Source organism: Lissotriton helveticus, chromosome 5_1 (genome assembly GCF_964261635.1).
Source record: "Lissotriton helveticus chromosome 5_1, aLisHel1.1, whole genome shotgun sequence".
NCBI lineage: Eukaryota > Metazoa > Chordata > Amphibia > Caudata > Salamandridae > Lissotriton > Lissotriton helveticus.
This window is the reverse complement of record NC_136065.1, coordinates 468,692,322-468,706,139: the sequence shown is the minus strand read 5'-3', so window position 1 is coordinate 468,706,139 and position 13,818 is coordinate 468,692,322. Positions and strand designations below refer to the sequence as shown.

At 48.2% G+C, this 13,818-nt stretch overlaps 1 long non-coding RNA gene across 1 annotated transcript; it reads right to left on the bottom strand.

Moving 5' to 3' along the window:
* Positions 1–1,160: 1,160 nt before the first annotated feature.
* Positions 1,161–2,275, bottom strand: LOC144753226 (uncharacterized). Its single transcript, XR_013594251.1, has 3 exons — positions 2,189–2,275; positions 1,972–2,077; positions 1,161–1,321 (listed from the first exon to the last, which is right to left on the bottom strand). It is a non-coding gene; the product is annotated as an uncharacterized LOC144753226 (long non-coding RNA).
* Between the last annotated feature and the right edge of the window lie 11,543 nt (positions 2,276–13,818).

The window sequence follows — 13,818 nt, the reverse complement described above, 5'->3', positions numbered from 1 at the left end:
GCCGGAAAAACCGACCCAATGGCATGACGAACCTGAAGGTATCGAAAAAATTCCGAATCATTCAAACCATATTCCTGCTGCAGTTCAGCAAAGGTCTTAACTCTATCCTTGACCCAGAAGTCACCCAACTTACTGATCCCGATGAGGTCCCATCTAGCAAACCCTTTTGAAGTCCATAGTTCACCCAGCCTCTCCGCGGCAAACAGAGGGGTCGCTCTGGTCAGCCTATCAGTCCATCCTGTAGCCGCGGTCGCGCTGCCCCATACCCGCACCGCCACACCAGTGGGTCCCGTCAAATTCTTCCTAGCTCCTCGAGAATAGAATGCCCTGTAGTAGTCTCCCCCGGGTAAGAGTAACCGGTCCATTTCGAAAGCGGGATTCGGAACTGGACCGTACATAGCATGGTTTACAGCACTCAGTTGAGATGCCCAATAATATCGTCGTATATCAGGTAAGGCAATGCCCCCATCGTACCAGGGTAACGTGAGCTTAGCTAACGCAATACGGGGTCGGCCAGCCCACACTAGCTTCCTCTGGAGGCACTCAATTTCGCGAAAGTAGCTAGCCGGCACAAGATCAAGTGTATTTTGCACGGCATACAAGAACCGGGGAAGAGACATCATTTTAAACAGGGCAGCCCGTCCCAAAGGGGATAAGGGCAAATTACATCAAGCCGCGACGTCCGACCGAAGCCGGGCGAGCGGAGGCAGCAAGTTCTGGTCAAAGCGCAACACAGGGTCAAGTGAAATATAAATCCCCAAATACTTAAAACCATCAGTACGAACCGGGATCGGGCATACTCGGGGCAAGGAAAGAGGGTCACCGGTGAGCGGGAAGATGCAGGATTTGGACCAATTGATAACCAGCCCGGAGTTACGTCCAAAGGAGCGCAGAACATCAAAGAGAACTCCCAGTGACTTACGGGGGGACGTCAAATACAACAAGATGTCATCGGCATATAATGAAATGTGAAGGTAAACACCCAGGCTATCTGTATAACAAAACACCACCTATATATTCAACTGCACCATTCCCAAAATAAGAGAACTTAAACCATAACACAAACAATCATAATGATATCAAAAATAGTGTATTTTAATAAAAACTGAGATAAATTTTTACAGTGTAAATATACAATTTTGATTAATTGTTGATAAAAAGTGATATATTTTTTATATTTAAGAAAACACAAATTAAAAAACATTAGACGGGCAATGATACATGTCCTATCTATTGTTGCTGTGGCTGTTGTATATGAGTCAACGCGTTTCGACACGTCGTGGTGTCTTCCTCAGGACAATTATAGTTTCAGCCAATTTATCTATAAAGAACAAAATGATATTAGTTCTTATTTTTTTCCTTTTCCGAACAGTGTCACAGTTTACAGTTTCATTTTGTTCATTCACAATAGGTGATAGCGAACCCCAGAACAATAATTCATTTCATTTCTGTTATTTGATTCACTTCATTTAACATGGGAATATCTAGTGCAGTTCGTTATTTTTTCTAGAGTCTTACTTAATACATAGCAAAGTGTACAAGAGATACATTATTACAGGAGGTATCCTAAGGTGAACAGGCCTAGACAATTACAATTTTGATATGATCTATTTTGTCTACAGTATGCGTTTGTTTCACTGTTAACATTCTTTAAAAATCCTGTTCAAGTTTCATTCAATAAACTCAATTTTTTACCCTTCTATCAAGAAAATGCGGGAGAAACCCAGAAAGAAAGTTTGAGCAGCAAGATAAATGAAAAAAGAGAATTTACAGCTGCAGATATAAAGCTTCAGGCATCTTTTTCAAAGAGATTCAAATATTGGCTTTAACGCCACCAACAGCTCTTATCCTATCCCATAGTACTCCACGTAACTGATACTACATTTCTATTCTCGCCATTACTCTGTTTCAGTTGGATTGGTGTATACCTATTCATATTTTCCCAAAATGTTAGGCTTCCCATGTCTTTACCTGACATAGACCTCTGTTTAGACGGTTCATCTGTGGATTTCTTCAGTTAAAAAACAGCGTAAGTGAGGCACCGTTATTTTCTTTCCCTAAAATCGGCATGTGAAACCTGCAGAGGACATAATTTTGTGTTCCTTAATATTCACTCTGTTCATTCCATTGGCACGATAGAGAGCGGCATCTAAATATACTCATTCTCTCTTTATATCAGATTGCATACCTCAATGTTAAGGATCCACTGCTCCCATCTCACTTAGCCTGCATTTACACTTTCAGAGGGTTTCTTCAAGTAAAAAAATGCCTCTTGGCTGTAGATGAAACCATAAGAACTAAGCGTTATAATGACACACAGATCTTTTATTTTGGGTACAATTAAATGTGCTTGTAATAGTATTTTTCTCACCACGTCAAAAAAGGGGGTGAGATGGGAGCAGTGGATCCTTAACATTGAGGTATGCAATCTGATATAAAGAGAGAATGAGTATATTTAGATGCCGCTCTCTATCGTGCCAATGGAATGAACAGAGTGAATATTAAGGAACACAAAATTATGTCCTCTGCAGGTTTCACATGCCGATTTTAGGGAAAGAAAATAACGGTGCCTCACTTACGCTGTTTTTTAACTGAAGAAATCCACAGATGAACCGTCTAAACAGAGGTCTATGTCAGGTAAAGACATGGGAAGCCTAACATTTTGGGAAAATATGAATAGGTATACACCAATCCAACTGAAACAGAGTAATGGCGAGAATAGAAATGTAGTATCAGTTACGTGGAGTACTATGCGATAGGATAAGAGCTGTTGGTGGCGTTAAAGCCAATATTTGAATCTCTTTGAAAAAGATGCCTGAAGCTTTATATCTGCAGCTGTAAATTCTCTTTTTTCATTTATCTTGCTGCTCAAACTTTCTTTCTGGGTTTCTCCCGCATTTTCTTGATAGAAGGGTAAAAAATTGAGTTTATTGAATGAAACTTGAACAGGATTTTTAAAGAATGTTAACAGTGAAACAAACGCATACTGTAGACAAAATAGATCATATCAAAATTGTAATTGTCTAGGCCTGTTCACCTTAGGATACCTCCTGTAATAATGTATCTCTTGTACACTTTGCTATGTATTAAGTAAGACTCTAGAAAAAATAACGAACTGCACTAGATATTCCCATGTTAAATGAAGTGAATCAAATAACAGAAATGAAATGAATTATTGTTCTGGGGTTCGCTATCACCTATTGTGAATGAACAAAATGAAACTGTAAACTGTGACACTGTTCGGAAAAGGAAAAAAATAAGAACTAATATCATTTTGTTCTTTATAGATAAATTGGCTGAAACTATAATTGTCCTGAGGAAGACACCACGACGTGTCGAAACGCGTTGACTCATATACAACAGCCACAGCAACAATAGATAGGACATGTATCATTGCCCGTCTAATGTTTTTTAATTTGTGTTTTCTTAAATATAAAAAATATATCACTTTTTATCAACAATTAATCAAAATTGTATATTTACACTGTAAAAATGTATCTCAGTTTTTATTAAAATACACTATTTTTGATATCATTATGATTGTTTGTGTTATGGTTTAAGTTCTCTTATTTTGGGAATGGTGCAGTTGAATATATAGCTGGTGTTTTGTTATACAGATAGCCTGGGTGTTTACCTTCACATTGTATGTTTTCCCTGACCCAGGATTCTCATCCTTACCAGGGGGCCCTTGTTACTTCACAAAATCGGCATATAATGATACACGGTCTTCGAAGTCAGGGGACCACCGAATACCCTTTAGGGAGGGCTCCCATCGGAGCCAGGCGGCTAGCGGCTCGAGCGCAAGTGCGAACAACAGCGGCGACAAAGGACATCCCTGCCTCGTGCCTCGCCTGAGAGCGAAGGGCTCCGAAGCTCTACCATTAACCACCACCTGCGCCAACGGCTGCTCATACAGTAGTTTAACCCATGCAATACATTTTGGACCAAAACCGAACTTGGCGAGAGTGGCCCACAAATATGGCCACTCGACCGTATCAAAGGCCATCGAAGCATCAAGAGAAACCAAGATGGCCGGCTCACTAAGAGATCCCGCCCTCGCGATGACGCCATGCAGACGACGAAGATTGAGTGCAGTATTGCGCTGGGGGATAAAACCGGACTGATCAGGGTGAACCAGTCCGCTAATCACCGTGGCCAGTCGGTTTGCCAGTATTTTCGCCAATATCTTGGGTTCAGCGTTTAAAAGTGAAATCGGGCGATACGATGAGCAGCGCTCGCGGGGTTTGCCGTCTTTATGAATGACTACAATAGAGGCCAGCCTCTGGTCCCTGGGAAGATATCCAAGGTCTCGCGACGCCGCAAACATACGCAGCAGATACGGCGCCATTTTGTCTGGGCATAGCTTGTACAGCTCAACCGGTATACCGTTAGGGCCCGAAGCCTTCCCTGAACGAAGAGAGCGAATAGCGAGCGCAACCTCATCGATGGAGAAATCAGCCTCCATTAATACCCCGTCTGACTCCGAAAGACTGGGCAACTCAAGATCACGAAGTAGCAAACGCGAGTCCTCCTCCGGCAAGCCCGAAACCGGCGCGTACACGACCCGAAAGTGCTGGGCAAACACCTCAACTATCTCAACCGGGTCCACGACTTGCGTTCCATCAACTCTCTCAACCACAGGCACCACACGATTCAATCTGTCTCGCCTATCCAACCAAGCAATCAACTTCCCCGCTTTATCACCCACATCATAGAGACGCCCCTGCTGCATACGATGCATTGCCTCAGCCGAGGCAGTCACCAAAGCTCTGTAATCAGATTGCTTAAGAGCCAAAACATGCAGTGTCTCAGGCGTAACCCCAGCCTCCAACCGTTCCTCCAACCCAGTAATCTCAGACTCCAAGCGTACCACCTCTTCTTGTTTACGCCGCTTTCCATCAGCAACCAGGGACAAAGTCTGACCACGGATCACAGTTTTATAGGCCTCCCATAGGGAGACTGGGGAAGACACCGATCCCTCATTTTCGGCAAAATAAAAATGTATGCATTTGACCACCTCAGATCTGATTTTGGGGTTCTGAAAGTGCCACGGATTGATTGGGGCAATTCGGCCCCCAGTCCCCAAACAGATATCTAAGTGGAGCCACATCGGGGAGTGGTCCGAGATCCCTCTAGCCAGGTGTTTAATTTCACGCACGGAGATCAACTGCACCATCGGCACGAGGATATAGTCAAGTCTCGAGAGACTTCCATGGGCTCCCGAGTGGAAAGTGTACTGAAACCGGCCAGGGTGCAGTTGTCTCCAACAGTCGGCCAACCCAAAGGCATCCAAGAATTTCCCCAACCATAACTGCGATGTAGGGAGGAGCCTGGGGGGGCTACGATCACTCTCTCCATTCACCACAGAGTTAAAGTCTCCACCCAACACCAGCAAGCCTTCAGGCAAACCCAAAATGACCTCACCCAAGTTGGCGAATGTGGTAGATTGCAGCCCAGGCGGAACATAAATAGACAGTATGGAAATCAATTTCCACTCCCATCTCCCCGTAATGCCAGCATAGCGGCCTCTGTCATCCAACACTGTGTTATCCAACTCCAGGGGAAGGGAATTCCTGACCAGGATACCAGCCCCTCTCGATCCCGAGGTAAAGCCGGAGTGTGCCACCAAACGATAACCTCTTCTGTTCAATGCATGACATGTATTGCCCACCAAGTGGGTCTCCTGTAGCAAGACCACATCCGGGGAACATCTCTTCAAGTATTGTAGCACAATCCCACGTTTTATCCTGTCCCCAAGACCGTTAACATTCCAGCTCAACACCCTAAGTTCCCTACCCCCCATCCCGGAAGGAGACTGACCGCCCTCCCCATCTCGAAACAGTCACATGAAAGCAAATGTAAAGCAAAGCACAGCCTCGGAACAAACAAAAAGAAAAGAACCCCCCCACCACCCCCAGTGAACCCATCAAATTCAAACCCCCCTCCCTGCACCCCTGCGGTAGACCTAAGAGCCACCCCAACTTGCAGTGTGCCTGTCGCCCCATTGAACTAACCTACAGAAAGAGAGAAAAGTCCCCATTGGAGGAAGATCCCCTGAACCCCCCCCACCCCCGGGCATTCACACCATGCTTGAAACATAGTCTCTAAGCCACTGCAACGGATTCTGGCTCGCCGATGTAGACTCACTGCTCCTGGCCCTCCACGCCTCCCTCAGCGCCTCTCGAGTCCTCCGGGCCCTCATGACGCGTCGGCAAAGTGTCCAACCAGTCACTAACCACCTCAGGGCGGTCAAAGAAGAACACACGATCAGCATGCTCCATTCTCAGGCGGGCCGGGAAAAGCATAGCATATTTCAGTCCCAGGTCTCTGAGGCGCCTTTTCACACCCATAAAACCCATCCTTTGTTTCTGTACTGCCTGAGTGAAGTCCGGGTAAAAACTAATTGAAACGTTCTCAAATTTAGTGGGCCCATTGGTTTGTGAAGCTTGCAGGATAGCGTCTCTATCACGAAAATTGAAGAGTCTAGCAATTATGGGCCGCGGAGCGGCCCCCGACTTTGGCTTGCCACCCGGGACACGGTGAGCCCGTTCCACAGCGAAGAATTTACTTAGGCCTTTCGGGACCAAATGCTTCAGCACGAGGTCCTCCACCAGGATATCGACAGGCATGTCGGCAGATTCTCCGGGACACCAACAATGCGGACGTTATTGCGTCTGGCCCGGCCCTCAAAATCTTCCAATCGATTGGCAAACAGGTCACAAGTAGTCCGAAGATGGCGGACCGTGGTCTGGAGTTCCGAGACATCCGTGGTCAGACTAGCACTCTTAAGGTCGAGAGATTTGACACGCTCGTTTGTTTTCCCAAGGTCTGCTCTGATGAGGGTGACATCAATCGCCACCGTATCTATCTTAGCCACTAGAGTTTCATATTGCTGGCCCATGGCAGATTGAACACTCGCAATAGCGCCCATAACGTCTTTCAATGTTGGCTCCTCGTCATCAGGAGCACCGTCCCCAACTTCCTCCAGGGCACCACTCGATCCGCCCGGGGAGCCCCTTGGTCGAGTAAATCGATCAATGGTCTGAGATTGGATGACCCCCCCTCGGGACGAACCTCTAGCGCCGCGTCTCTCAACGACTGTTCTGCCGTCATGGCGTGGAAGGAGCTCCAACGGGAATAGTAGAATCCAAGCAAAATGATCTTCGTCGTGGCAGGCTCGGAACTGCGAGTGGATAGGGACACAGCGCTAGCAACAGGCTGGCAGCGAGAGCAGAATCGGAACTCCGATCTGGAATTGGGCGTTTACACCAAGGATCAGAAACGAAACCGAAAGTACACCAGGGGCAGAGGGCGTGGCTTATCAGCCGTTGTTGTTTGATTGCCACCAGGGTACCTCGGGGACGCAAGCCCCCGGTTGGGATACGATGTAGGCCTCAAAGTTCAGGGTGCAGTAAGTCCGGTATCCGACGGCCAAATCGATTATTGAAATGAACGCTGGCATTAGCAGGGCATCAATAAAAAGTACCCGTCGTCATAATCAGGATCATTCACAGGATAGTCGCGGGAGGCGGAAGGGGTCTCGGGAGCCCTTAGCTCACGCGTCCATCTTGGAATCGCGCGAAGCTCCTCCCCCATATATACTTACTTAATAATATTTACAATTAATTACTCTGATACTTTATAAATTGTTAAAAAACATTTTATAAATTATAAATACATACATACAAATACAACAATAATATAAATAAAAATACCAAATGATATATAACAAATTATTTTAAAAAAATACACTACATTAACTAAAACAATAAATATTGGATAGCGTAGGGGTAAAAATTACTGTTCCAACTCCAGAGAGTGCAACAGTAGGGAAAGTGTTGGACAGCGTGGGGTTAAAATTACTATTCCAACTCCAGAGAGTGCAACAGTAGGGAAAGCACTGGATAGCGTAGGGGTTAAAATTACTATTCCAACTCTAGAGGGTGCAACAGTAGGGAAAGTGATGGATAGCGTAGGGGTCAAAATTACTATTCCAACTCCAGAGGGTGCCACAGTAGGGAAAGTGTATTGTATTGTATTGTATATGGTTTTTAGGGCTCGGACTCCTCCCCACTGTAAGTGGGGGAGGAGTTTCGAGATCCTAATGTTATAAGAAAAAAAAGAAGAAGTATCCTTAGGGCCTTTGCGAGAGGAATTCCACACATTCCTTAGCGTTTTCTGTCATCTGGCCAGTGATTCGTCTTCCTTGTGTTTTCGTTTTAATAGGCTTGAAGTGATAGGGTAAATGTAGTTTTGTTCCGCCATTTTGGGCATATTTCGTTCGTGCTCGCGCAAAGAAGTACATTAATTATAATTAGGAGCTGTCAGGGTGCCTCCGTAAGTGAATCCAGATGTCCGGGCGCGTTCACCATTCAGCAGCGCTCAGCGCGCAGCTCCCTTTGTTTGATTTCGTAGTCGTGTTAGTTAAGCAGCTTGAAAAAATTTCACAGTGCACTTTCGTTTAAGTACGACTTCAGGCAACAGTGTGCCTTTGTTAATTGTATTCACAGTATTATTTTATTTGTTTCTTCTCCAAATAATGCGTGCCATGATAGTGCTTTCCCCGGTGAAATGTAAAATTAATATTACGTATGGATCTGTTTCACTTCGCAACACACAGCAACCCTTTAGCTACCCTCATGCATTCTGCAAATGCATACATATTGTACCAAATAATGTGTTGCAAGATAACACTCACTGAAACAATTTGAGCATGATAAACCAACCATCTCTTCTAAAAGCCTGGTATGACTAGACAGCTACCTTTCACCAGCCAGAATTGCCTATATGCGTGCTGTTTCTAAGCCAGGTTTATACTGACATTGCGGCCAAACAAATGACAGCAGAACACATTATGATCTGCAGGAAACAAGTCTAGCCCACGATAATCAGCGCATTCGTAAACAAACAATATATGAAACACAAAGTATAATCCTGGTATAGGTGACTCGGGAAGTCAAAATAGAAGAGCTCAACACAGATGCGAACTGTTAAGACCCATCCTCACAAGCACCTTGTGCAAAACGAGGCTAACACGATATTTAATTATGCATGTAACTTGCGTTTCCGAGAGGGGAGTGCGCGCGCAAGCCTCCACTGATCTACTGCTTCCGATGGTGTCTGCCATCTGTGCTGTGTAAATCAAGGCTCAGACAACAGGCAACGCGGGAGGGGGCACCTCTGTAAACATTACGTGCTGGATGAGGCAGCCACATCCAATGTGGAGGAGGAGCCCCACCTCTGTAAACAGAACGTAAATGAGGCTACCGCAAACCAACGGAGAGAAATGAAGGACCCTTCTTAACCCCCAATATTTTAAACACTGTGTTTAAAGGGTGCATATGCAAAACCTACCAGGAGGGATAATCCTGAGCCGGTAATCTCAAGGCTCCCAAGCGAACATACTGTGCACGGCACCCGTCTGTCGTTTACGTTAAAGAACAGCGCTACGGTGCTGTTGGGGGCAGAGTGCTGTTGAGTGCAGAGTGCTGTGTGCTGTTGAGTGCAGAGTGCTGTGTGCTGTTGAGTGCAGAGTGCTGTGTGCTGTTGAGTGCAGAGTGGTGTGTGCTGTTGGGTGCAGAGTGCAGTGCTGTGTGCTGTGAGTGCTATGTGCTGTTGAGTGCTGTGTGCTGTTGAGTGCTGTGTGCTGTTGAGTGCTGGTTGCTGTTGAGTGCTGTGTGCTGTTGAGGGCAGAGTGCTATTGAGGGCAGAGTGCTATTGAGGGCAGAGTGCTATTGAGGGCAGAGTGCTGTTGAGGGCAGAGTGCTGTTGAGGGCAGAGTGCTGTGTGCTGTTGAGTGCTGTGTGCTGTTGAGTGCTGTGTGCTGTTGAGTGCTGTGTGCAGTTGAGTGTTGTGTGCTGTTGATGGCAGAGTGCTGTTGTGGGCAGAGTGCTGTTGTGGGCAGAGTGCTGTTGAGTGCAGAGTGCTGTTGAGGGCAGAGTGCTATTGAGGGCAGAGTGCTGTTGAGGGCAGAGTGCTGTGTGCTGTTGAGTGCTGTGTGCTGTTGAGTGCTGTGTGCTGTTGAGTGCTGTGTGCAGTTGAGTGTTGTGTGCTGTTGTGGGCAGAGTGCTGTTGTGGGCAGAGTGCTGTTGAGGGCAGAGTGCTGTTGAGGGCAGAGTGCTGTTGAGGGCAGAGTGCTATTGAGGGCAGAGTGCTGTTGAGGGCAGAGTGCTGTGTGCTGTTGAGTGCTGTGTGCTGTTGAGTGCTGTGTGCTGTTGAGTGCTGTGTGCAGTTGAGTGCTGTGTGCAGTTGAGTGTTGTGTGCTGTTGAGGGCAGAGTGCTGTTGAGGGCAGAGTGCTGTTGAGGGCAGAGTGCTGTTGAGGGCAGAGTGCTGTTGAGTGCAGAGTGCTGTTGAGGGCAGAGTGCTGTTGAGGGCAGAGTGCTGTGTGCTGTTGAGTGCTGTGTGCTGTTGAGTGCTGTGTGCTGTTGAGTGCTGTGTGCTGTTGAGTGCTGTGTGCTGTTGAGTGCTGTTATGTGCTGGGTGCTGATGAGTGCTGTGTGCTGTTGAGTGCTGTTATGTGCTGGGTGCTGATGAGTGCTGTGTGCTGTTGAGGGCAGAGTGCTGTGTGCTGTTGAGTGCTGTGTGCTGTTGAGTGCTGTGTGCTGTTGAGTGCTGTGTGCTGTTGAGTGCTGTGTGCTGTTGAGTGCTGTGTGCTGTTGAGTGCTGTTATGTGCTGGGTGCTGATGAGTGCTGTGTGCTGATGAGTGCTGTGTGCTGTTGAGGGCAGAGTGCTGTGTGCTGTTGAGTGCTGTGTGCTGTTGAGTGCTGTGTGCTGTTGAGTGCTGTGTGCTGTTGAGTGCTGTTATGTGCTGGGTGCTGATGAGTGCTGTGTGCGGTTGAGGGCAGAGTGCTGTTGAGGGCAGAGTGCTGTTGAGGGCAGAGTGCTGTTGAGGGCAGAGTGCTGTTGAGGGCAGAGTGCTGTTGAGGGCAGAGTGCTGTTGGGGGCAGAGTGATGTTGGGGGCAGAGTGCTGTTGGGGGCAGAGTGCTGTTGGGGGCAGAGTGCTGTTAGGGGCAGAGTGCTGTTGAGTGCAGAGTGCTGTTGAGGGCAGAGTGCTGTTGAGGGCAAAGTGCTGTTGAGGCCAGAGTGCTGTTGAGGCCAGAGTGCTGTTGAGTGCTGTGTGCTGTTGAGTGCTGTGTGCTGTTGAGTGCTGTGTGCTGTTGAGTGCTGTTATGTGCTGGGTGCTGATGAGTGCTGTGTGCTGTTGAGGGCAGAGTGCTGTTGAGGGCAGAGTGCTGTTGAGGGCAGAGTGATGTTGGGGGCAGAGTGCTGTTGAGGGCAGAGTGCTGTTGAGGGCAGAGTGCTGTTGAGGGCAGAGTGCTGTTGAGGGCAGAGTGCTGTTGAGGGCAGAGTGCTGTTGAGGCCAGAGTGCTGTTGAGGCCAGAGTGCTGTTGAGGCCAGAGTGCTGTTGAGGCCAGAGTGCTGTTGAGTGCAGAGTGCTGTTGAGTGCAGAGTGCTGTTGAGTGCAGAGTGCTGTTGAGTGCTGTTGAGTGCAGAGTGCTGTGTGCTGTTGAGTGCAGAGTGCTGTTGAGTGCTGTTGAGTGCAGAGTGCTGTGTGCTGTTGAGTGCTGTGTGCTGTTGAGTGCTGTGTGCTGTTGAGTGCTGTGTGCTGTTGAGGGCAGAGTGCTGTTGAGGGCAGAGTGCTGTTGAGGGCATAGGGCAGTCGAGTGCTGTTGAGTGCTGAGTGCAGTTGAGTGCAGAGTGATGTGTGCTGTTGATAGTGTGTGCTGTGTGCTGGTGAGTGCTGTGTGATGTTGAGGGCAGACTGCTGTTGGGGGCAGAGTGATGTTGGGGGCGGAGTGCTGTTGGGGGCAGAGTGCTGTTGGGGGCAGAGTGCTGTTGGGGGCAGAGTGCTTTTGGGGGCAGAGTGTTGTTGGGGGCAGAGTGCAGTTGGGGGCAGAGTGCTGTTGAGTGCAGAGTGCAGAGTGCTGTTGAATGCAGAGTGCTGTTGAGTGCAGTGTGCTGTTGAGTGCTGTTGAGTGCAGAGTGCTGTTGAGTGCAGAGTGCTGTTGAGTGCAGAGTGCTGTTGAGTGCAGAGTGCTGTTGAGTGCAGAGTGCTGTTGAGTGCAGAATGCTGTTGAGTGCAGAGTGCTGTTGAGTGCAGAGTGCAGAATGCTGCTGAGTGCAGAGTGCAGAATGCTGCTGAGTGCAGAGTGCAGAATCCTGTTGAGTGCAGAGTGCTGTTAAGTGCTGTTGAGGGCAGAGTGCTGTTAAGTGCTGTTGAGGGCAGAGTGCTGTTGAGGGCAGAGGGCTGTTGAGGGCAGAGTGCTGTTGCGGACAGAGTGCTGTTGAGGGCAGAGTGCTGTTGAGTGCAGTGCTGTGTGTTGTTGAGTGCTGTGTGCTGTTGAGGGCAGAGTGATGTGTGCTGTTGAGGGCAGAGTGCTGTGTGCTGTTGAGGGCAGAGTGCTGTGTGCTGTTGAGGGCAAAGTGCTGTGTGCTGTTGAGTGCTGTGTGCTGTTGAGGGCCGAGTGCTGTGTGCTGTTGAGGGCAGAGTGCTGTGTGCTGTTGAGGGCCGAGTGCTGTGTGCTGTTGAGGGCAGAGTGCTGTGTGCTGTTGAGGGCAGAGTGCTGTGTGCTGTTGAGGGCAGAGTGCTGTGTACTGTTGAGGGCAGAGTGCTGTTGAGTGCTGTTGATTGCAGAGTGCTGTTGAGGGCAGAGTGCTGTTGAGGGCAGAGTGTTGTTGAGTGCTGTGTGCTGCTGAGTGTGTGACTATGTGACAGTGTGTGACTATGCAGGGTGACATTGGGAGTGTGCGGGTGAGCAGTGTGTGAATGTTACGGGGCAGTGTGTGAGTGTGCAGAAAACACCACACACACATACACCACACACACATAACGCACACACAAACCACACACCTCAGTCTCTCAACACCACACACTTGTCACCACTCAACACAACACACTCACCACCACACTCACTCCCCAGGCTCACCCCCACAGACTCACCAGCACACACTCACCAGCACACAGAAAACAACACACACAACAACACACCCCCAGCCGTCAATGAATGCTTTCACCATGCACAAACACCAACAGCCATCATCCATCTGTGCACGCTTTTACCAAGCACACACCCACCAGCCGTCAGTGCACCCTTCCACCAGGCACACACACCTCCAGCCGGCAGTGCACTTTTCCACCAAGCAATCGCAGTATGGTACACTTTACTTTTAAACATATTCATATAAAGCACAGCATGCCACCATTGGTAAAATTACAATTCAACCAACATACTTCCACTACACACCACATGCACACACTCCATAACACATGGCAAAAAGACATTGGCATTTACAATGCCATTAGCTCAAACTCAAATAAATCCGAGCCCGATTGCATTTCTAATGCTTGTTTATATAGCGCATGCTGTCACCCTGCAGGTATCCTGGCGCTTTTAGATTTTAGACCGTCAGCCTCAGATGGAAAAGAGGTGAGCACGAAGATATACTAACATGTCGGGAAGAGCCAGGTTTTCAGGCAGCATCTGAATCTCATGAGGGACTCACTCAGTCTAATACTCATAGGAAGTTCATTCCACAGGCGCGCCGCGACCACCCGGAAGGACCTGCCCCCCATCCTGGACCGCTTGAATCTTGGGACTTCCAACAGACCGGCTCCTGCAGAGCGGAGCTGTCTCTGTGGCCGGTACCAGGAGAAACACTCTTGCAATGGGACTGGGCCTAGGTCGTGTGTCGCTTTGAATACCAAGCACAAGGACTTAAACAATACCCTCTCTTTGACCGGCAACCAGTGCAGGTCCCGTAGAGCTTGGGTTGATGAAGCACTGCGATTCCTCTTTAGAGCCAGCTTGGCCGCTG